Source organism: Balaenoptera physalus, assembly GCF_965194825.1.
Source record: "Balaenoptera physalus genome assembly, chromosome: 5".
Taxonomy (NCBI): Eukaryota; Metazoa; Chordata; class Mammalia; order Artiodactyla; family Balaenopteridae; genus Balaenoptera; species Balaenoptera physalus.
Window position 1 is genome coordinate 142472219 of NC_138884.1, and position 25924 is coordinate 142498142.

The window sequence follows — 25924 nt, forward strand, 5'->3', positions numbered from 1 at the left end:
TTCTTAGGTTTTAAATGGATTTGATTTCCTTTAATAAGGCCTGCTAAAATCATTTCTTAACACAGGTGTTCTCTGTCTTAAAAATTTTTCTTGACTATTATTTATCTTATGATTAGTACACTAATTTTCTTTGCCAAAGTGATTAAACAAGTGACCTGCCTCAATAACTTTAACGCAATTCATATTTTGGAAGCTCAACTCAGCATACATTTATTTAATACTTTGTATGTAATTGGCCCTGTTCCAGGTATTGTGCTGAAGTGCAGGTGCCCAAAATGGGAAACATAATCAGTTCTCTAAAGGATATGTCAGAAATAATGATAAGAATACCAAAGGAAAAGGATGCAGAATAAAAAAGGAGCTGGTCTACAGCAGAATTCTGAGGGAAACTAATGGATATAGAAGCATATAAAATATATTATTATTGTTCAATAATAGTGAACAAATAAGTATTCCTTCTGTCACATGAACTAAGAGAAAAGAATCACCAGATATCTGAACTGGCGTTCCAAAAAAAAAAAAAAAATGTTCCTTGAAGAAGAACTTCTTTCCTTAGTACAGTGAAAGGTCATACTGAGTGCCAATCAGCATTAATGAAAAGGAAGACCTGATATTAGAACTACTGAAAATTTTTCTGAACCTCAAATTTATAGGCAAATAAAACACAGAGATACCAACACTGGGAAGAGAAATGAAATATATAAGAACTTTTGCCTGCAATGAAAATAAAATCAGAATTTTATAATAGTTCTTTTCTACAACACTGATTGCTTATACATAGGAACAAAAGTTCAGATACCCAAGGGAAAAGAATTGTGGCTCAAGATATACAGTGCCAGGTGAAGATATGTTACCTATTTAGTACCTGTTTATTATATTAATAAATCCATAATATTTAATCAACTCTCATTAAGATAAATATGTTGTAAAAAATATTTCAATGTATTTTAGAGATGTATCAAGACTTTCAGTTCCAATCATGACATAATTTGTTTGGCTTTTATTTTATTTTATTTTGTAATTGAAGTATAGTTGATTTATAATGTTATATTAGTTTCAGGTATACAACATAGTTTCAATATTTTTATAGATTATACTCCATTTACAATTATTTTAAAAAGGCTATATATCCCTGTATTGTACAATATATCCTTGTTGCTCATCTATTTTATAAACAGCAATTTGTATCTCTTAATCTCATACCCCTATTTTGCTCCTGCCCTCCTTCCTCTCCCCACTGGTAACCACTAGTTTGTTCTCTATATCTGTGAGTCTGTTTCTGATTTGTAATATATGTTCATTTGTATTATTTTTTAGATTCCACATATAAGTGATAACAGTATTTGACTTTCTCTGTATGGCTTATTTCACTAAGCATAATACTCTCTAGGTCCACTGACATTGTTGCTAATGGTAAAATTTCATTCTTTTTATAGCTGAGTAATATTCCATTGTATATATACCTATATATACTACATTCTTATCCATTTGTCTGTTGATAGACACTTAAGTTGCTTCCATATATTGGCTGTTGTAATTAATGCTGCTATGAATATTGGGGTGCATGTATATTTTCAAATTTGTGTTTTCATTTTTTCTGGATATACACACAGGAGTGGAATTGCTGGATCATATGGTAGGTCTATTTTTAGTTTTCTGAGGAACCTCCATACTGTTTTCTTTGTGGCTGTACCAATTACATTCCCACCAACAGTACAAGGGTTCCCTTTTCTCCACAGCCTCAACAATATTTGTTATTTGTAGACTTCTTGATGATGGCCATTCTGACTGGTGTGAGGTGATGTCACTGTGGTTTTGATTTGCATTTCTCTGATGAATATCCACATGCAAAAGAATGAGATTAGAACATTTTCTTACACCATATACAAAAATGAACTCAAAATGGATTAAAGACCTAAGAGTAAGACCTGAAATCATAAAACTCCTACAGAGAACACAGGCATACCACTCTTAGAAATAAATCGTAGCAATATTTTTTGGCTATGCCTCCTAAGGCAAGATAAATAAAAGCAAAAAATAAATAAATTGGACCTAATTAAACTTAAAAGCTTTTCCACAGCAAAACAAACCACTGACAAAATGAAAAGACAACCTACTGAATGGGAGAAATTTTTTTAAAATGATATGACCAATAAGGGGATAATATCCAAAATATATAAACACCTCATACAATTCAATACCAAAAAAGAAAAAAACAGCTCAATTTAAAAATGGGCAGAAGACCTGAAGAGACATTTTTTCCAGAGAAGACATACAGATAGATAGCCTACAGGCACATGAAAAGATGCCCAGCGTTGCTAGGCATCATCCAGTTGTCACTGGGAAATTTATAGAGCACTTTATTTTTTCTCTACATTAGCTACACTACTAGTACCTGAACTCTCACAAAGTAGCTCTGAAAATTTACAATAAATATAACTAAGATAAATAAAAATATGTTTTGCAATAACTTTGGTGATTTTACTTCATAAAGTTAACAGCAAAAATAGAAACATGGGACTTCTCTGGTGGTGCAGTGGTTAAGAATCCGCCTGCCAATGCAGGGGACATGGGTTCAATTCCTGGTCAGGGAAGATGCCACATGCCGTGGAGCAACTAAGCACATGCACCACAACTACTGAGCCTCCACTCTAGAGCCCGCAAGCCACAACTACTGAGCCCATGCGCTGCAACTACTGAAGCCCGTGCGCCTAGAGCCTGTGCTCCACAAGAGAAGCCACCACAATGAGAAGCCTGTGCACCACAACAAAGAGCAGCCCCTGCTCACCGCAACTAGAGAAAGCCTGCGTGCAGCAACGAAGACCCAAAGCAGCCAAAAATTAATTAATTAAATTAAATAAAGTATACAATTCAATAGTTTTAAAAAAATAGAAGCATGTATTAAACACCTCAAGTTAACTCAAAAGGATAGATCTTTACTATCATATATGTTGCAGAAACATCTCCCAGAAGAAATATCAAGAGGAGGGGGGTTATATCTTTCCAGGATATAACATTCTTCCTCATAGCCTCTGAGATGTAGCATTATCAATAGTTAATTACAATTTCTGAAAATTCTAATTGTCTCATAATTCCTACCCCTGCCTATATTTATTTTAAATAACCTGCTTTAAACAGATCAACCTACTTAAACTTTACACAGATAAAAATACCTAAAATTTTACATATCAGAAAAAGAAAACTAGATTCCTAACTGAGAATATCTGCTTTAATGATTTTGCTCGTCCTTTCTTCCACAGAAATAGGCACAAGATCTGTAGAATATACAGTCATCAAATACTGTTGATGGAATACATTTGTGAGTGAGGAAAATACAGAATACATTAGCAGTATTTCAAAGGAATAAATGAAGACAAAACACCCAAAGCAAGCCATTATATAATCACCTAGCCATTCAGAGCTGATCTGTATTGAGAAATGACATCAGATCCCTCCCTGGTAAGGAAATGAAGAAAGAGAAAGAGGTGTGGATTAATAAAGTATCATTATATTGCAGTGCAATTTTGTTTAATAATGGCTCTCTCACTAACCCTCATTTAAATTAAAATCATTGAGTAAATGTTGAACAGTATTGCATGCATGAATGATGGGGGGGACTGTAAAAGAAATTATCAATTAGCTGATGTTATAATGGAGAAAGGAAGACTCTACAGTGTCACTGGGGATGTTGTGTACAATGAGACTGAGAGATAATGCCCTCTGAATAGGGAAAATCACAGTTAAATGATGCCAAGCCTTCAGTAAGTCAGACGAGTTCCCAATTTGTGGTAAACATGGTTACTGAAAAGAAACAATCAAACCCTAGTGAAGTTAAGAACACAGTACTCTTGTCTATGTTGGCTACACATGCTTCTTCATCACAATCTGATTTTCACTATTTTAAAATTGTCTTTTTCTTGAAATTATACGTTAAAAAATAACTGGCAAAAGGCAATAGTTGAAAAAATGTCACTTGAATTTAACCTAAACTCATTTTGTTCTAAAGGAAAACTGAAAGAATTTTATGTATATTAAAGTTTTTCCTGGTATTTATAGATCCACCTAGTGTTGAAGTCAATATTGTACCAGTTGCTTCTGAAACTATTTAACAACATTCTTCACCTTGCAGTAAATTTTTGTGTTTCTTTCTTATTATCAGCTGAATTAAATACTGAATTAAATACTGCTGAAAATTAATTACTATTAGGGCAGTTTTACTGAAACATTTGACTCTATTATCAATGATGCATTTACGAATATAGTTGAAATTCTCATTGTATATTTTCTGCCATTAACAACAGACTATGCCCTATGTTGCTTAAAGTTGACAGCTGAAAATATTACATAAGTGTACACCAGACCCTTCTAGGGTATAATCCAAAAAATATAAACTAGTAATGAATTTCACAGAGCAGAAACTAAAAGATAAAGAAAAAGTTCAGAAAGACCTAATGTTTCCTTCTTAAACATTCATTACCATTAACTATTCCTCTTTGCATTAAAAATAATTCAATAGAATGCCAATATGATGTATTCAATATTTTATTACTCTTTCCTTTTCTCTGATTTCTTCTCCCTTTGAAGATAAAAGAGTTATTTTAATTAGGATGCAATGGGAATAAATTAAGAATTAACATATGTTGGTGTTCAATAAATGCAATTTTAATTATAACCTTTTCCTGTTTGTTTCAAAGATTCAGGGAAAGAAAAAACACATCAGAGAAAAAACAAATATTTCTTAACATTTTATATTAATGATATACTGCCTGGAACTTAATTTTGATGTGTCTATGTGTATTTTTTAATTTGAAAAGTTTGCTTATTCTTCTAGATAGGGAGGAAAATCAAAGAATATATAGAAGCCTCCTCATTGCTTTAAGTGGACAGCGAGAATGTTTTTCTACCTGAGCACTGGCAGAACCGATCTGAAAAATACTCTGTTTCATTAAAAAGATCCAGAAATACTCAGAGCTCCAGGCACAGTCCAGTCCATGGTAGAAAAAAAACAGAAATAACATGGCTATCTATGAAACTCAAAGACTATTAATTGATTATATTTGCCTAATAATTTAGGGTTGTCTCTGCAGGTTACCTGAACATTATTAGGATTTAGAAAATCCTTTTCTCAGACACTGCACAGAGGAAGATAAAGTGAATTCAAGCATTTCTAGAACTTTTAGAGTAACTAAAGGAAGAATTTTCTTCAGTATTTTGAAAGGCAGAACTGAAGTTAACAACTGCAGAAAAATGTTGACATATTAGGACAAATAATTCTATTAGATCAAACTAAAATTTCAGATAAATTACTCATGGATATTTTTATATAGAAAGCTATGCTATGTTGGGTATATCTTCTTAACTTCAAATGCATGCAAACATCTCATTTGGAGGACAAGATAGCGGGGTAGAAGGACTTGAGCTCATCTCCTCTCACGAAAACACCAAAATCACAACTAACTGCTGAACAACCACTGACAAAAAAGACTAAAACCTACCAAAAAAGATATTCCACATCCAAAGACAAAAAAGAAGCCACAACAAGACAGCAGGAGGGGCGCTTTTGCAATATAATCAAATCCCATACCCACTGGGTGGGTGACCCACAAACTGGAAAATAATTATATTGCAGAGGTTCTCCCATAGAAGTGAGAGTTTTGAGCCTCACGTCAGGCTCCCCAGCCTGGGGGTATGGCATTGGGAGGAGGAGCCCCCAGAGCATTTGGCTTTGAAGGCCAGAGGGGCTTGGTGCAGGAGCTCCAGGACTGGGGGAAACAGACTCCACTCTTGGAGGTCCCACACAAGGTTTCACATGCACTGGGACCCAGGGCAAAGCAGTGGCTCTATAGGATTCAGGGCCAGACTACCTGTGACTATTGGAGGGTCTCCAGGGGAGGCAGGGGTTGGCTGTTGCTCACTGTGGGGGCAAATACTGGTGGTGAATGCCCTAGGGAATACTCATCAGTGTGAGCTCTCCCAGAGGTCGCCGTTTTGGCACTGAGACTTGGACCCACCCAACAGCCTGCAGGCTCTAGTACTGGGACTCCTCAGACTAAACAACCAACAGGGTGGGGCACAGCCCCACTCATCAGCAGACAGGCTGTCTAAAGTCCTCCTGACACAATAGCCACCTATAAACACACCCCTTGACATGGCCCTGCCCACCAGAGGGCCAAAACCCAACTCCACCCACTAGTGGGAAGACACAGGTCCCTCCCACCAGGAAGCCTCTGCAAGCCCCTGGACCAACTTCATCCACCAGGGGCCAGACAGCAGAACCAAGAAGAATTACAATCCTACAGACTGAGGAACAGGGGCCACAAACACAGAAAGATAGACAAAATCAGACAGCAGAGAAATATACTCCAGACAAAAGAACTAGATGAAACCCCAGAAGAACAACTAAGTGAAGTGGAGATGATAGACAATCTACCAGAAAAAGAATTCAGAGTAATGATAGTAAAAATGATCCAAGTTCTCAGAAAAAGAATGGAGGCACAGACCAAGAAGTTACAAGAAATGTTTAATAAAGAGCTAGAAGCTTTAAAGAACAATAAGCAGAGATGAACAATACAGTAACTGAAATGAAAAATACACTAGAAGGAATCAACAGTAGACTAATGAGGCAGAACAACGAATGTGATGTGATGTGATGTGAGCTGGAAGACAGACTGGTGGAAATCACTGCTGTAGAACAAAATAAAGAAAAAAGAATGAAAAGACATGAGCACAGTCTAAGAGACCACTGGGACAACATTTCTCATTATAGTGGTCATAGAAGGAGAAGAGAGAGAAAAAAGGTCTGAAAAAATATTTGAGCAGATAATAGCCAAAAACTTCCCTAACATGGGAAAGGAAACAGTCACCCAAGTCCAGGAAGCACAGAAAGCCACATACAGGATAAACCCAAGGGAGAACACACTGAGACACATGTTAATCAAATTGACAAAAAAATAAAGAAAAAATATTAAAAGTAACAAGGGAAAAAAGCAATAAATAACATACAAGGGAATCCCCATAAAGTTATCAGCTGATTTTTCAGCAGAAACTCTGCAGGCCAGAAGGGAGTGGCATACATATTTAAAGAGATGAAAGGAAAAACCTACAACCAATAATACTCTACCCAGCAAGTCTCTCCTTCAGATTTGATGGAGAAATCAAAAGCTTTACACAAAAGCAACAGCTAAGAGAATTCAGTACCACCAAACCAACTTTACAACAAATGATAAAGGAACTTCTCTAGATGGAAAAGAAAAGGCCACAACTAGAAACAAGAAAATTATGAAATGGGAAACTCACCAGTAAAGGCAAACAGATAGTAAAGTAGGAAATCATCCATGCATGAATATGATATCAAAACCAGCAAATGTGAGAAGACCAGAGTACAGATGCAGGATATTTGAAATGCATTTGAATTTAAGAGACCAGCAACTTAAAACAAACTTGTATATATACAGACTGCAATATCAAAACCTCATAGTAACTGCAAACCAAAAATCTACAATAGATATACACACAAAAACAAAAAAAGGAAACCAAACACAATACTAAAGATAGTCATTAAATCACAAGAGAAGAGAACAAAAGAGGAAGGGAAGAAAAAAGACTTACAAAAACAAACATAAAACAATTAACAAAATGACAATAAGAACATACATATCAATAATTACCTTAAATGTCAATGGATTAAATGCTTCAGCCAAAAGACACAGACTGACTGAATGGATACAAAAACAAGACCTGTATATATGCTGTTTACAAGAGGCCCACTTCAGATCTAGGGACACATACAGACTGAAAGTGAGGGGATGGAAAAAGGTATTCCATGCAAATGGAAATCAAAAGAGAGCTGAAGTGGCAATACTCATATCAGACAAAATAGACTTTAAAATAAAGACTGTTACAAGAGACAAGGAAGGACACTACATAATGATCAAGGGGTCAATCCAAGATGATATAACAATTATAAACATAGATGCATCCAAAATAGGAGCACCTCAATATATAGGCAAATGCTAACAGCCATAAAAAGAGAAATTGATAGTAACACAATAATAGTGGGAGACTATAATACCCCACTTACATCAATGGGCAGATCATCCAGACAGAAAATCAATAAGGAAACACAGGCCTTAAATGACACATTAGACCAGATGTATTTAATAGATATTTATAGAGCCTTATAACTGAAAGCAGCAGAATAAACATTCTTACCAAGTGCACATAGAACATTTTCCAAAATAGATCACATGCTGGGCCAGAAAGCAAACTTGGTAAACTTTAGAAAATTGAAATCATATGAACCATCTTCTCGAACCACAATGCTATGAGATTAGAAATCAACTGCAATAAAAAAAAAAGTGTAAAAACACAAACACGTGGAGGCTAAATAATATGCTACTAAACAACCAATGGATCACTGAAGAAATCAAAGAGGAAATCAAAAAATACCTAGATACAAATGAAAATGAAAATGCAATGATCCAAAACCTATAGGATGTGGCAAAAGCAGTTGTAAGAGGGAAGTTTATAGCGATACAACCTTACCTCATGAAACAAGAAAAATATCAAATAAACAACCTAACTTTACACCTAAAGCAACCAGAAAAAGAAGAACAAACAAAGCCCAAAGTTGGTAGAAGGAAAGACGTCGTAAAGATCAGAGCAGAAATAAATAAAATAGAGACAAAGAAAACAATAGAAAAGATCAATGAAACTAAAAACTGGCTTTTTGAAAAGATATACAAAACTGATAAACCTTTAGCCAGACTTATCAAGAAAAAAAGGGAGAGGGCCCAAATCAATAAAATTAAAAATAAAAAAGGAGACGTTACAATGGACACCACAGAAATACAAAGGACCATAAGAGACTACATACAACAGCAACCATATGCCAATAAAATGGACAACGTGGAAAAAATGGACAAATTCTGAGAAAGGTACAATCTCCTAAGACTGAACCAGTAAGAAATAGAAAATATGAACAGACCAATGACAAGTACTGAAATTGAATCTGTGATTTAAAAACTTCCAACAAACAAAACTCCAGGACCAGACGGCTTCAAAGGTGAATTATATCAAACATTTAGAGAAGAGATAACACCTATCCTTCTGAAATGATTCCAAAAAACTGCAGAGGAAAGAACACCCCCAAACTCATTCTATAAGGCCACCATCACCCTGATACCAAAGCCAGACAAAGACACCATAAAAAAAGAAAATTACAGGCCAATATCAGTGATGAATATAGACAAAAAAATCCTCAACAAAATTCTAGCAAACTGAATCCAACAATACTTAAAAGGATCTTACACCACAATCAAGTGGGATTTATTCCAGGGATGCAAGGATATTTTAATATCCATAAATCAATCAGTGTGATGCACCACATTAACAAATTGAAGAATAAAAACCACACGATCATCTGAAAGGATGCAGAAAAAACTTTTGATAAAATTCAACATTCATTTGAGTGAAGATTCCTGCCATGTCCTGCCTGCTATCTGCCCTCCACAATGGGGTCTTGCTCCAGGACATTTTGTTGCACACTTGTAAGATCCCTTATCCAATAATGGGTTGATGTCTTTGTCACTGTCTCTGGGCAACTACAAGGTTTGCAAACCTGCAGGGTACAGCCAAACACCAATTTAGGAATGTTGCCTGCCACCTAGATATACAAGAATTAGTCATTAGCCACTGTAGTCACTGACCTACAGCACACCCTAGAAAAAATTCAGGGTGAAGATCAGGAATAAGTTGACACACTCAAAGGCACATTCATGTGCAGGACTATCTCGGGGCAAAAAGGAACACATCACCCTTGTGCTCTGCCCAGCACTTTCCTGATAACTAACTCTGGGACTTCTGTTGCAGTTCTCAGTTCTCCATACATGGGTATCAACAAGTCACAGCCTAATGTAAATTCATTCTTCCCTCTGCCTATGACACAGGTGGTGAGAACCCTGTGTCCAATTCAGCTCTATCACTGATTAGCTATTGTGGCCTTAAGCAAATGACTCAACCTCTCTGGGTCTCATTATCTTAACTGTGAATTGTTTCAAGGTTTGAATAACATCATATACGAGAAGTCCTTGACACAGCGTGGGTAAAATATTAGTTTCAAAAGAGTGCTTAAAAGGTAATTTGAAATTTGGGGTACAGAAAACCATTGAGGAAGGGATACTTACACAACCCTGTGGAAGAATCCATTCTCCGCTTCAGGGCTACAAACATATCCAAGCACTCTAAATTCAGGGCTGACCCCATGGAACAAAGCATTCAACAGAAAGGACAAGAGTCTTTGCAGAAGGCCTACGCCCTTCCCTCCAACAACCCTGCAAAAGAAAATGACTGCAAAAAAATGAAATGTTGATGAATCAGAGAACCCATGGAGAGCCCAGCATCTCATTCCTTCCACAAATATTTACTGAATGCTTACTATGTGCCTGGTCCTGTGGTATGTGGAAAGAGATACCATATAATCCTGCAATCCCACTCCTAGGCATATATCCAGAGAAAACCATAATTCAAAAAGATACATGAACCCCAATGTTCACTGCAGCACTATTTACAGTAGCCAAGATATGGAAGCAACCTAAACGTCCATCAACAGAGGAATAGATAAAGAAGACATGGTACATATATAAAATGGAATATTACTCAGCCATGAAAAAGAATGAAATAATGCCACTTGCAGTAACATGGGCGGACCTAGAGATTGTCATACTGAGTGAACTAAGCCAGACAGAGAAAGACAAATATCATATGATATCACTTATATGTGGAATCTAAGGAAAAAAAAATATATACAAATGAGCTTATTTCCAAAACAGAAAGAGACTCACAGACAGAGAAAACAAATCTATGGTTACCAAAGGGGAACGAGGGGGAGGGATAAATTAGGAGGTTGGGATTAACACATACACACTACTGTATACTAAAATAGGTAACCAAGAAAGACCTTCTGTATAGCATGGGAAACTATACTCAATATTTTGTAATAACCTATAAGGGAAAAGGATCTGAAAAAGAATATATATCTATATCTATATATCTCTTCATCTATCTATATATGTGTGTGTATATATATATTTATGTATAACTGAATTGCTGTTCTGTATACCTGAAACTAACATGACATTTTAAATCAACTATACTTCAATTAAAAATAATAATAATAAATTAAAATTTTTTTAAAAGAAATAAGAAAGTAAATAAAATCAATCACCAAAAGTAAATAAATTGAGTTATGTAATAATGTCCAAATATGATGAAACTAATGAAATCCACATCAATACACATTATATGCAAATTGTCAAAAGTCAAAGAAAAATAATTTTGAAAGCAGTAAGAGAAAAGCAACTCTCAGATATGAGGGAACCCCCATGCTATAGATTAAATGTTTGTGTCACCTCACAATTCATATGTTGAAATTCTAATTCCCAATTTGATAGTATTGGGAGTTGGCTCCTTTGGGAGGTGATTAAGTCATGAGTGTAAAACACACATAGATGGCATTAGAGCCCTTATTAAAAAAAACCCTGGGACATCCTTCAATTCTTCTGGCTTTATCTTAGACTTCCCAACCTCCCAATTGTGAGAAATAAATTTTTGTAGTTTATAATCTACCCAATCTATGGTGTTCTGTTATAGCAGCTCAAACAGATGAAGACAGCGCATATGACTATCAGCAATTTCCTCAGTAAAACCTACCAGGCCAGAAAGGAGTAGGACGGTATATTCAAAGTGCTGAAAGGAAAAACAAAAACACAAACACAAACAAACGCTGCCAAGCTAAAATACTTTATCTACCAAAACTGTCCTTCAAAAATGAGGGAGAGATTAAGACTTTTCATACATACATAAGTTGAGGGAGTTTATCACTACTAGACCTGCCTTACAAGAAATGATAAAGGGAGTCAATCAAGTTGAAACAAAATGAAGCTAAACAGCAACATGAAAGCTCAGTGAAAAAGTAAATACACAGATAAATACAAAATACTGTAATACTGTACTGGTAGTGCATAAATCACTTTTAATACTACTATATAAACTAAGACGAAAGTAAAAAAAAAAGCTATAATATGTTAATGAATACACGAAATAAAAAGATGTAATTTGTGGTAAGTATAACATAAAGTGTGGATAGGGAAAAGTAAGAGTATAATGTTTTTGTATGTGATTGAACATTAAATTATTATCTTAAAATAGATTGCTTCAACTATAACACGATTTATGTAAGCCCTGTGGTAACCACCAACAAAACATTTATAGTATCCATAAAAGAAAATCAGAAAAGAATCAGAACATGTCACTGTACATTAAAAAACAACCTAACAAAACACAAACAAATCTAAAAGAGGAAATGAGGGACAAAAGAACTACAAGACAGAAAACAATTTACAAAATGGCAACAGTGTGCCACAACTACTGAAGCCTGCATGCCTAGAGCCCGTGCTCCACAACAAGAGAAGCCACCGCAATGAGAAGCACATGCACCACAACAAAGAGTAGCCCCCGCTCTCTACAACTAGAGAAAGCCAGCACGCAGCAAGAAGACCCAAAGCAGCCAAAAATAAAAAAATTAAAAAAAAAGATTTTAAAAGACAGAGTGGCTGACTGGATAAAAACAAGATTCATGCCATGGCCATGGGCTCCCTGGGCGGGCACCAGCCCCCACCACTGTAGGCTCTGGAATTGGGCTCCAGCCACCACTGTTGCCATGGGGTCTGGGAGTGGGTGCCAGCTGCCGCATCTGCACACTCCCTATCAAGTGGATAATGGCCACCACATGCTAAGGAAACAGGTGGTAGGCATCCATACTAAAAACAGCCCTCACACCAAAAATTGTAAAACCACACAAGCTACACAAGGATGCTCCCACATAAAAATAGCCAAGACCAGGGTAGATAATTGTTTCTCCTAAATTCATAGAGTAAGAGAAATTTAAGTGAAATGAAGAAGCAGAGCAACCACTCCCAATTAAAAGATCAAGAGAAATCTCCTGAAAGAATAAACAATGAAACAGACTTCTTCAGTCTAATAGACACCTAGTTTGAAAAGAAGATAATGAAAATACTGAAGGAATTAAGAAGAGCTATCAAAGAAATGCAGAATACTGTAAAAAGGAACTAGAAACTATAAAAAGGAATCAGAAAAAAAAAATTATTTGCCAAGATGAAAGCTGAGCTAAAGGCAATACACAGCAGATTGAATAATGCAGAAGAAAGAACAAGTGATCTGGAAGATAGAATAATGGAAATCACACAGTCAGAACAGCAGACAGAAAGACAAATGAAAAACAGTGAAATCAATATGAGATCTACGGGATAACATAAATTGTGCCAATCTACATATAATAGGGACCCCGAAGGAGAAGAAAGAGAAAAGGGGAATCAAAGAAATTATGGCTGAAAACTTCCCAAACTTAAAGAAGGAAACAGATATCCAGGTTCAGGAAGCACAGAGTGTCCCAAACAAGATGAACCCAAACAAACCTAAACCAAAACATATTATAATTGAAATAGCAAAAGTTAAAGATAAAGAGAGGATTCTAAAGGCAGCAAGAGAAAAACAAAGAGTTAATTAAAAGGGAACCCCTATAAGACTATCAGCTGATTTCTCTACACAAAGGTTGCATGCCAGAGGGAGTGGCAAGATATATTCAAAGTCCTGAAAGGAAAACATCTGCAACCTAGGATACTCTACCCAACAAAATTATCATTTAGATCAGAAGGAGAGGTAAAGAATTTCTCAGACAAGCCAAAATTAAAAGAATACAGCAATACTAAACCTGTCCTAAAAGAAATATTGAAAGGTCTTCTCTAAAAGCAAAGAATCTATAGGAAAGAAAGACCACGTTTGGAAATTAAGTCACTTAAATAAGCCAGTGAAGAGATTTAAAAAAAAATTCTGTGAAGGCAATGATAACCACAATGAACAGCAAAAGGATAAACATGAAGATGTAAAAGAGGACATCAAAAACATAAAATATGGAGGAGGAGAGTAAGAAAATGTAGACTTTTTTCAGAATGTGTTTGAGCCTATATAACTACAAGTCTAAAGCAAGTAGATATATTGGAAGGGGTTAACATACTTGAAAAACAGGATAACTACAAATCAAAAACTTACAATACATTCACACAAAAAATAAGAGAACCTAAGCATAATACAAAAGAGAATCACCAAACCACAAAAGGAAAAAGAAAAAGGAACAAAGAACAAATACAAAATCAATGGGAAAACAAGATTTAAATTGGCAATACATATCTATCAATAATTATTACTTTAAATGTCAATGGACTAACTGCTCCAATCAAAAGACACAGAGTGGTAGACTGGATAAAAAAACAAGAGCCTACAATATGCTGCCTACAAGAGATCCACTTTAGGGCAAAGGACACACATAGATGGAAAGTGAGGGATTGGAAAAAGATATTTCATGAAAACAGATAACAAGAAAGCAGGGGTCACAATACTCATATCAGACAAAACAGACTTTAAAACAAATGCTATAAAGAAAGGTAAAGAAAGACACTATATAATGATAAAGGGATCAATACAAGAAGAGGATATTACACTCATCAATATATGCACTTAATATAGGAGTACCCAAATACATAAAACAAATACTAACAGACATAAAGTGAGAAATTGATGGGAATACAATAATAGTAGGAGACTTCAACACCACTCACATCAATGGACAGATCTTCTAGACAGAAAATCAATAAGGCAACTGAGATCCTAAATGATACAATAGAACAGTTAGACTTAGTTGATATTTCCAGGATATCCAAAAAACCCAAAAATACACATTCTTTTCAAGTGCACATGGAACATTCTCTAGGAATGACCATATACTAGGGCAAAAAATGAGCCTCAACACATTTAAGAGTATAGAAATAATTTCAAGCATCTTTTCTGACCACAATGGCATGAAACTAGAAAATACAGAAAAAGAAATAAGAAAAAAATGATTACATGGAGACTAAACAACATGCTACTAAAAAACCAGTGGTTCAACAATGAAATAAGAGAGGAAATTTTAAAATACCTTGAAACAAATGACAATGAAAACACAACCATACAAAACATATGTGATGCAGCAAAAGCAGTTCTTAGAGGGAATTTCATAGTGACATAGGTCTTCTTCAAGAAAAAAGAAAAATCTCAAATAAACGACATAACCTACCAACTAAAAGAATTAGAAAAAGAGGAACAAACAAACCTAAAGTCAGCAGAAGGAAGAAAACAATAAAGGTCAGAGAAGAAATAAATAAAACAGAGATTTAAAAAAGAATTTAAAAAATCAATAAAACCAAGAGCTGGTTCTTTAAAGGTAAACAAAATTGACAGACCTCTGGCCACACTCACCAAGAAGAAAAGAGAGAGAAACCAAATAAATAAAAGAAGAAACGAAAGAGGAGAAATCACAACTGATACTGCAGAAATACAAAAAATCGTAAGAGAATACTATGAACAATTATATGCCAACAAATTGGACAACCTAGAAGAAATAGATGTTTCTAGAAACATACAGCCCACCAAAACTGAATCAAGAAGATATAGATAATTTGATCAGAGCAATCACTAGAAGTGAAGTAGAATCTGTAATAAAAAAAAATTCCCTACAAGCAAAAGTCCAGGACCAGATGGCTTGACAGTCAAATTCTATCAAACATACAAAGAAGAATTTATACGGATCCTTCTCAAACTCTTCCAAATGACTGAAGAGGAGGGAACACTTCCAAAGATATTCTATGAAGCCACCATCACCCTGATACCAAAACCAGACAAAGACACTACCAAAAAAGAAAATTACAGGCCAATATCTTTGATGAATATAGGTGCAAAAATTCTAAAAATATTAGCAAACCAAATCCAACAACACATAAAAAAAGATCACACACCATCACAAAGTTGGATTCATCCACGCGCCACAAGGATGGTTCAACATGCACAAATCAATCAGTGTGATACACCACATCCACAAAAAAAAAAAAAAAGACAAAATCCACATGATCATCTCAATAGATGCAGAAAAAGCATTTGATAAAATTCAACATCCAGGCTCGGGCCCTGTTTGCACCCATCCTGTTGGCCACGTCCTTCAGGGTGGTGGGCACACTGCAGCTCCTGGTGCAGGCTGCAGTGTCCACCACCTCAGAGTCACCAGTGCTCGATATGAAGTGGTCCTTCCTGTGGACCACTGAGTCACTGAGTGGCCAGGCCATGGGCTGGCCTTTGGTTGCCTCTGGGGGCCTCAATGTCTCTGCTTTTGTTTGTTATTCCCATACAGACATCAAAGTGCCTGACTTCTCTGACTATTGTCGTGCTGAAGTGTTAGATAGTACAAAGTCTTCAAAAGAGAGCAGTGAGGATAGATGTCATCTCTCATCTCTCAGTTTGTTTCCATCATGAGTGCTTCTGCTGATGTGTTGGCCATGTCGAAAATTGAAATCATGTTATCTGATATTCCAGAGGGCAAGAACATGGCTTTCAGATGGAGAGGCAAAGCCATGTTTGTGCACTATAGAACCAAGAAGGAAATTGATGAGGAAACTGCAATTGAAGTGTCCTAGTTGAGGGACATACATCATGATTTAGAACGAGTAAAGAAACCTGAATGGGTTATCTTGACAGGTGTTTGCACTCATCTTGGCTGTGTACCCATTGCAAATGCAGGAGATTTTGGTAGTTATTACTGCCCTTGTCATGGGTCACAGTATGATGCATCTGGCAGGATCAGGAAGGAGTCTGCACCTCTCAACCTTGAAGTTCCCTCATATGAGTTCACCAGTGATGATACAGTGATTGTTGGTTAGAGACCTGGACTCAAGTCACAGCCTTCTTTCAGTCTTCGTGTCAGCTCAGAAGAGTTATTTGAAAACAAACCTTCTGTACTTTGAATTAGCTGATTTGAAATATTTAAGACTTGCTAATAATGTGTTTGCAAACATGTAAAGTAAATTGAATTTAATGTTGAATACTTTCAAGCATTCACCTAATAAAGCCACTGTTAAACATTAAAAAAAAATTCAACATCCGTTCATGATAAAAACTCTTACCAAAGTGGGTATAGAGGGAACATATGTCAACATAATAAAAGCCATTTATGACAAAGCCACAGCCAATATAATACTCAATGGTGAAAAACTGAAAGCCTTCCCAGTAAAATCTGGAACAAGACAAGGATGCCCACTCACACCACTTCTATTCAACATAGTATTGGAAGTACTAGCCAAAGCAATCAGACAAGAAAAAGAAATAAAATGTATACAAATTGGTAAGGAAGAGGTAAAACTATCATTATACGCAGATGACATGATACTATATACAGAAAGCCCTAAAGACAACACACAAAACCTACTAAAACTGATAAACAAATTCAGCAAGATAGCAGGATACAAGATTAACATACAGAAATCAGTTGCGTTTCTTTACACTAACACTGAAATATCAGAAAGGGAAAGTAAAAAAAAAAAAAACCCTTTTAAAACCACACCAAAAATATAAAATACTTAGTAATAAACCTGACCAAGGAGGTGAAAGACTTACATGCTGAGAATTATAAAACATTAATAAAGGAAACTGGAGATGATTCACAGAAATGGAAAGATATCCCATGCCCTTGGATTGGAAGAGTTAACATTGTTAAAATGGCCATACTACCCAAAGCAATCTGCAGATTTAATGTGATCTCTAACAAATTACCCATGACATTTTTCACAGAACTAAAACAAATAATCCTAAAATTTATATGGAACCATAAAAGACCCAGAATTGCCAAAGCACTCCTGAGGAAAAAGAACAAAGCAGGAGGCATAACCCTCCCAGACTTCAGACAATACTACAAAGCTACAGTAATGAAAACAGCATGGTACTGGCACAAAAACAGACATATGGCTCAATGGAACTGAATAGAGAGCCCAGAAATAAACCCACACATCTATGGTCAATTAACACATTTTTGATGGGGGATTTTTGCAGAAACTAATGCCTGTGGCCATAATATGTCTCTGGTCAAAAATCTTCAACATAGAAGGCAAGAATATACAATGGGAAAAACACAGTCTCTTCAGCAAGTGGTATTGGGAAAGCTGGACAGCCACATGTAAATCAATGAAGTTAGAACACATCCTCTCACCATACACAAAAACAAACTCAAAATGGCTTAAAGACTTAAACATAAGACAGGACACCATAAAACTCCTAGAAGAGAACATAGGCAAAATATTCTCTGACATAAATTGTACCAATGTGTTTTAGGTCAGTCTCCCAAGGCAATAGAAATAAAAGCAAAAATAAACAAATGGAACCTAATCAAATTTACAAGCTTTTGCATAGCAAAGGAAACCATAAACAAAACAAAAAGACAACCTAAAGAATGGGAGAAAATATTTGCAAATGATGTGACCAACAAGGGCTTAATTTCCAAATATACAAACAGATCATACAATTCAATAACAAAAAACAAACAAACCAATCAAAAAATGGTCAGAAAAACTAAATAGACATTTCTCCAAAGAAGACATACAGATGGCCAATAGGCACATGAAAAGATGGTCATCATCACAAATTATTAGAGAAATGCAAATCAAAACTACAATGAGGTACCCCTTCACACCAGTCAGAATGGCCATCATTAAAAAGTCTACAAATAACAAATGCTGGAGAGGGTGTGGAGAAAAGGGAACCCTCCTGCACTGTTGGGGGGAATGTACGTTGGTGCAGCCACTATAGAAAACAGTAGAGTGTTTCCTCAAAAAACTAAAAATAGAGTTGCCATATGATCCAGCAATCCCTTTCCTGGTTATATATCCAGAAAAAAACTATAATTGAAAAAGATACATGCATCCCTATGTTTATATCAGCACTATTTACAGTAGTCAAGACATAGAAACAACCTAAATATCCATCTACAGATGAATGGATAAAGAAGATCTGATATATATACAATGGAATATTACTCAGCCATAAAAAAGAATAAAATAATGCCATTAGCAGCAATCTAGATGAACCTAGAGATTATCATACTAAGTGAAATTAGTTGGAAAGAGAAAGAAAAATATCATATGATATCACTTATATGTGGAATCTAAATTATGACACAAATGAACATATCTATGAAACTGAAACAGACTCACAGATATAGAGAACAGACTTGTGGTTGCCAAGTGGGAGGGAGGTGGTGGAGGGATGAATTGGGAGTTTGGGATTAGCTGATGCAAACTATTATATATAGAATGGATAAAGAATAAGGTCCTACTGTAGAGCACAGAGAACTATATTCAGTATCCTATAATAAACCGTAATGGAAAAGAATATGAAAAATATACATATATAACTGAACCACTTTACTGTACAGTAGAAATTAATACAACATTGTAAATCAATTATACTTCAATAAAATAAATTAAAAAAAAAGAAATGTAGCTTTATGGTACTCAAGGATGAGAGTCTGCAAGGCATTTTAAGATCTACAATAGAAAATTACTCTACACCATAAAGTCTTTTAAGCATTTAAAAGACTTGAGGGACTTCCTTGGTGGCACAGTGGTTAAGAATCTGCCTGCTATGCAGGGGACACAGGTTCAATCCCTGGTCGGGGAAGATCCCACATGCCGTGGAGCTACTAAGCCCGTGCACCACACCTACTGAGCCCATGTGTTGCAACTACTGAAGCCTGTGCGCCTAGAGCCCGGGCTCCACAACAAGAGAAGCCACCACAATGAGAAGCCCGCTCACTGCAACGAAGAGTAGCCCCCACTCGCCGCAACTAGAGAAAGCCTGTGCATGGCAATGAAAACCCAATGCAGCCAAAAAAAAAACAAAAAAACCAAGGTTACCCACTAAATCACATTAATACTTATAAAAAAATGAAAGACTTGAGGTACATAATCAAGTGTTGCAGAAGAACATTAAAATGTTATTGAGGTTATGTGTGCTGTGGTGAACTTGGGTGACCAACTAAAGTAACCTTTTTACAATTATCTTCATAAGGTCTAAATGATGGTGGATAAAAGCATAATTAAGAGACAGAAAAAATGTAGAGATAAATAAAAAATAAACTTGACTGAATCAATGAATGAACTAAGGGACAAAGGAAATGAAAGACTCTAGAATAGCACCTGGGTTTATTGATAGAGTATCTTGGTATTCCATAGATTTCTGTGCTATTGCATGAGATTCGAGAAGGATCTGATTGAGAAGTGGGAGGAGACCATGGGTTCAGTTTGAGATCTAATAATACTAAAATGTGAAAAGAGGCCTTCATAGCAATCTTCTTTCAGTAGATGAAGGTTGCCAGGGTACAATACTTTATTCATCTGAGAACCTATTGACTTAGCAAATTGTTACCTGGAAGTTAGGCTATACAATATACTAAAAGGTAAATGACAATCTACATAAAATCAGGAAAGAAAATAAAATAATGAGACTGTCTTGAGTCTTCATATATTTATATTATGCCATAATATTTTTCATACTTATTGCTTTGGACTATATCTACTAAAAAAATATAGACAATATCCCTTAGTTTCTTAATAAGAAAAGAAAAGTAGTAATTTTATGCTGTTGCTGTAATCATCTTAAATATAAGAGGAAATGAGTTACCTCAAAGTTCGAATCTTTGACTTGATTGTGTCCCTAATGCTGATCATGCATGAATATTTACACCTATCCCTCCAGAATTGAGGTGGAGGGCTCTTTCCATCTTCCTGTGAACTTTGTACCTGTTAAGGAAGCATGACCTCATCAAATGTGTTGTGAATAACCAATGCAAGTAATATGATTTTACTTACTTTTATTTTGAGAAGAAACAAAAGAACATTGTTGGAAATTGTTTCTGACAGTTATCTGTCTATCTCTAAGAGATCTGATCATTCTCTGACTTATTAAAAGAAATTATTGAGAGGCTAGCATGGAAAAGAGAACCTCCCTGAAATTTGTCTGAAAATTCAGCTAACAATGAGGGATATTCAAGGAAATGTTTCAAAGATACTTGGTTCAGATGCTGGGAATTATATCAGGGCATGATATAGACAATGGGAAATAACTGGTAATTAAAACCATGGGAAGAAATAATATTTCCCAAGGAGAGTATGTTAAGTGGAAAGAGAGAAGACTATAGGAGAGAATTCTGAAAACTATGACAGTTAAATGGACAAATACAGGAAGAGTATAATAAATAGGAGACTTAGGTGTTCTGACTAGATTGGTATGAAAACAAACAAAAAAAACACCCCCTAAAACAGGAGAGAAATAAAGGAAGAGACTTGGTCAGCTACGCCAAATGCTGCTGAGAGATCGTGCACAGACTGAGCACTGAACTAAACAACAAGGAAAAAGAGTTACAGCAGAGGGATTGAGGCTGAATCCAAGTTTCATCACTTGTAGCATGAATGGAATACGACAAAATAGACAAGGAAACAGTGGAAAACTCTTATGTTAGGTATGAGGAAGATAGTAATGGTCCACAGCTGAAATGTGGTATTTGGGATCACTTAGGGGTTTTTGTTTGTTTGTTCGATTTTTGAAAGAAGTTTAAATTATTTTGGAAAGATCCGAATAGAAAGGATTAAATGCCAGATAGAAAAAACAGGGGAAAACTGAATTTAGAAACTGCCCCACTCCCCAGAAAAAAAAGAAAATGTTAAGCTCCAAAGTACAACTAATGTGCTACATTTAAATGTAAGGGAAGGGACAGGAGAAATAAAATTATTTCTGGAGAATATAACTTTATTGGTCTTATGACAAGTAAATGAGAGTGGTTTCATTATTTAACTGATATTTTTAATTGTGAAATAAAGGCATCACTGTCTGTGAAAGTAAGGGGTTGATATATCTGGAAATATACGGAGAAGTTTCACGAAAGCATTGTAAAATACACTGTCACTGCAATTGATTTTTCTTATTTTTTAAGTGAAAAAATAGTACGTTTAATTTTTGTCCCTCTCTAATGAGGAAATTGAGTCACGGGATGGTTAAGTAACTCCTCCAAAGTCACACAGCCAGTAGGAGCGAGAGTCTATGTTCGTACCATTATTCTATAGGATTAAACTTAAACATGTTCTAGTCTGAGGGTTTTAGGAAGGTGATGTGAGTTAGTGGAGAGAAAACTAAGTGGTGAATTGGATAACTCATGTTCTAGTCCTAACATTTTACCAAGTAGCTTTGTGATCTTGTAAGACCAAATCACTTGATCTAGGTACTTATCTGGATACCAATCCCTCTTATAGAATAAGGCATTTAGATTATATTATCTTTAACGTCACTTCTAATTTTATGATTTTGTGAGATTATGATATTAGGATCATAGAATACACAAGCACTGTCGACTCATATAACAGAATTAGGTAATAAGAAGACTGTCAGTTACAGCATTTATCTATAGACAATTTCTATGGAGAATTGCTTTGATTGTTAACAGGATAATCTTATAGTAATTAACAGTAATAAAATGCACCTCTTTCCTTAGTATTGTTCAAAGTTATAATAATTTAAATGAATTAACCAGCTTTGGAAATGTTACTTTTCCAATAAATGGCAAAAGAAAAAAAATAATGATTAATAAATGATTATTAATAAATGATTAATTAATAAATGATTCTGACTCATTTATTTTTACTTCCAAGGGGGATTTTGTCTGACATCTTATATGTGCATAATTATAGCCAAAGCTCTAAAATTGTACAAAAAGCTATTTGCCTTTTTTTCCCAGTTAGCAGAGCAAAGATTATATCTAACTGCTACATTTTCACGTGTTTGAAAGCAACTTCTCTCCTCATAAATGTGCAACTGTTTTGGTTGGAAATAGCTGTAGCTGCTGCTAGATGTTTTCTGCCTAGAGATATGCGATAGGTAGACAGAGTAAAAAAAAATCTACAGTGGTTTCCACATTGGGAAGGAGAGTCTAGCCTGGGGTTGAGAGTGGTATGCTGAAAAGAGAAGCTTATCGTCACAGGTAAAAAGAATCAAACAGAGGCATGATTCATATCCGGACTGGTACACAGATACAAAATTTATACAATCTTATTTAAAGAAAAGAGAAGTTGGTGTTACCTATTACCTTTTTATTTCTGTTTGCTACCACCCGGGAATTTGAATTAGGGGCTGGGTCCGCAACAAATACTATATTAATGCTATACTACTTAAGTGTAGTATTGGGGATAAGAGTAGAAAAACAGATCAAAAAAACACAAGAGTCCAGTCTGAACTGTAATTGATGAATTGTGGAGGCTCAGTATGAACAACTCTGAGAGTTAAAAAATCTAGGGGGACTCAGTCATAGGTGGTCTCCCACAATTTTGTAGATTTACCACCAGGAGCTTGACCAGATTCTCATAGTAAATATCAGAGAAATATCCCCTCATGTTTCTGGCAGAGGAAGGGGAAAAGGAACTATTTTGAAACATGCCAGAGTACTCTGCTTTTAACAAGGTCTGCCCTCAGGAGAAACTAGTCAATCAGGGTCTAACCTATTGGGGTATTATCAGAGCCTAAGTGACCTGGAAGAAGGGAAATACCCAACTCCAGCCCACTCTAGCCATGCTGTCCCACCTAAGGTGGGGCAGGGGACAGAGCAACATTTGTGAAGCTCATAGTTCAGAGCAATCTTACTTTTAGAAATTTATACTGAGGCTGTATCTCTACATATGAGGGGGAAATGGACATTATTCAATGTTACACTGTTAGCAATAGCAAAATGAGAAATAACTGGAATGCTTATTTGTGGAAAAGAATAATCTGTGGTATAGACACACAGTGAATTTCTATGAAGCCATAAAAAAGAATGAGGAACATGTCTATGGACTGACATGGAGTGGTTTTGAGGATATACTTTTAAGCAAAAAACAAAAAAAATTCAAGGTGCAAATTGTATATAGTATGCTACCTTTTGTACAAAAAAAGAAGGGGGAATAGGAATAGATACCATATATTTGCTTATTCTTGCAAAAAAACAAAAAAACAACAACATAGGAAAGAGACAGTAACTCCTAAAAATGGTTACCAATTGGGTGTAAATGGGACTAGGTAGAAGGGCAAAGAATTTTTAAATATAATTTGTAATTTGAGCTATGCAAATGTTCTCTATATTCAAAAAATAAATTTTAAAGATTAAAAAAGCAAACCCTAAAATTAAATACAAAGAGAAACAAATGACTCTAACTTATACATTAAATTGATAATATAGCCACACAGGAAGAGGAATTAATTCAAGTACCTTTAGAAACAGTGTCTTAACTATAAAATCCTAGTGGGATCAATTCTAAGAAGAAAGAGAACTGCAAGGAAATGTTAAACTTTATCTAATAGGTTTATTGTTAGTTGTAATACTATTTTAATTCTTAAACTGTTGAATTTACAATATGACAAATAAATAAATATATTATTGTAAGGGATCAAGATTTTCGCTATGAGAGAAAAAGAAATAGAAATATACCATTTAAAGAGCTAAGGAAAAATGATGTAATGTTAAATTTGAATTGGAAATATCAACATGAATTTATTTTAAAAGTATATTTTCTACCTTTATCCATTAGAGTAGACTAGAAAAAATGGCACCCTACTAGCAAAGAGGTACTCAAACACTAATGGGGTCATATCAAAAGGACAGAGGAGCATACTTAAAGGGGCTCCTCTTGACCAAATTTGATATAGTTGGAGCATTGAAAAGTACAAATATTGTAATAGATTACAATACATTAAATTAAAAAATAAGTCCATTGTGATATTCAAAAGGAGCAGAACTAGGAGGGAGGGGTAGTTCTTTTGAGAAAAATTCCAGTTAATAGATAGGATTAGCCATTTTGCCATCTCCAGTGTAATAACTTATCTAGGTAAATACCATCAATGAATGCTAAAATTGGGATATGGGATTGTAGGGAAAGAGGATATTCACATAGTTGCAAAATATCACTCATAGATTACTTACTGAACATAAAGGGGAACTATAACTTTAAATAAAGAGTGCCAGTGGTCACTGTCTTAATCAAGTAATTAAGTTAGCATTGATAGTAGTAGTTTAACCTGGCATTATATGTCCTCTGATGTGATGCATTAACTACGCAATAGCTCCTATAAATTAATCTTGCTGGAAATGTTTAACCCGAATCTAAGCATGAGAACACAAATAGACAAATTCAAAATGTCCACAAGACAACTAGCCTGGACTCTTTTTTTTTTTTTTTAAAGTCAGTATGATAAAAAAACAAAACCAAAAAGCAGGAGGACTATTCTAAATTAAAAGAAATTTAAAAGGCAAAAACAGCTAAGTATAAATTTTGCACCTGGGTTGAAACTTTGAGAAAAAACTAGATGTAAAAAATGGAATTATGGTTCTTTTTAAAAATACTCTTAATTTTAACAAGGCCGTGTTAAAATTTTAGGGAGGAAGGGTTATGCTGTATGCAAAGTACTTTCAAGTAGTTTGGAGAGAGAATGAGAAAGAGAGGAGGGGTGAGAAAGAGAGACAGAACGCAAATGTGGCAAATTGGTGTATCTAAACGAAGTATATTTGAATATTCATTGCACTATTCTTCCAAAGTTTTTGTAAGTTTGAACATTTTCCAAATAAAGAGTTGGAGAAAAGTAAAACAAAACAATAACAAAAACAAACTATATTAATGGGTAATTTCCATTATAATCCGTCAGAATGCCTTGTAGCATTCCGTTGGAATGCCTTACTTTGTTGGAGATGCCTCAATTTAAATATTTTATTCAGGAAAAAATATATATAAATACATACATACATATATATGTATTTTATGTATGTATGTATATGTATGTATGTAATATATATATAGTTGGATATATATATCTGTATATATCTATATCTATATATAGCTGGAACCTAGCTTGAAAGTAACTGTATTTATTTAAAATTTGTATATTTTTTGTAAACTCCAAAATTGGTGCAAAAGGT

At 35.1% G+C, this 25924-nt stretch overlaps 2 long non-coding RNA genes and 1 pseudogene across 3 annotated transcripts in view; 1 reads left to right on the forward strand and 2 right to left on the reverse strand.

The window, feature by feature from the left end:
• Positions 1 to 25924, reverse strand: part of LOC309661011 — a 736889-nt gene that overhangs the window by 406837 nt on the left and 304128 nt on the right. The window lies entirely within an intron of this gene.
• The window catches only part of LOC309661019, a 137646-nt gene continuing 113028 nt past the window's right edge, over positions 1307 to 25924 (reverse strand). Inside the window, exon 2 of the long non-coding RNA XR_014263798.1 lies at positions 1307 to 6538. This is a non-coding gene — a long non-coding RNA (uncharacterized lncRNA). The remainder of the gene's footprint in view (positions 6539 to 25924) is intronic.
• Positions 6536 to 24614, forward strand: LOC309660985 (cytochrome b-c1 complex subunit Rieske, mitochondrial pseudogene; annotated as a pseudogene). The gene has a single exon. The product of its transcript is annotated as a cytochrome b-c1 complex subunit Rieske, mitochondrial pseudogene (transcript).